Here is a 393-nt window from a genome sequence, read left to right as displayed (position 1 = left end):
TTGCAGTGAGCTGAGATCCGGCCACCGCACTCCAGCCTGGGCAACAGAGCCAGACTCCGTCTCAAAAAAAAAAAAAAAAATTTTTTTTTATATTCCATAATATATTTGTATATATTTTTTGTATAACCTTTATACATCTCTGATAATAATAAATGGCAAATGTGGTAAGCAGCCTTCTAAAACTATCCCAGTGACCCCAACTTCTTAAATATGCCCTGTTTACTTTGCTGCCCTTGAATCTGAGCTGGACCTAGTAATTTTCTTCTCATCTAGAATATGGCAAAGGGAGAGCATGCTCCTTTTTTTTTTTTTTTTGAGATGGAGTCTCGTTCTGTCAACCAGGCTGGAGTGCAGTGGCACGATCTTGGCTCACTACAACCTCCGCCTCCCAGG

The sequence above is a fragment of the Colobus angolensis genome, unplaced genomic scaffold (assembly GCF_000951035.1).
Source record: "Colobus angolensis palliatus isolate OR3802 unplaced genomic scaffold, Cang.pa_1.0 Scaffold24, whole genome shotgun sequence".
Taxonomy (NCBI): domain Eukaryota; kingdom Metazoa; phylum Chordata; class Mammalia; order Primates; family Cercopithecidae; genus Colobus; species Colobus angolensis.
Note: the sequence above shows the minus strand (reverse complement) of the source record.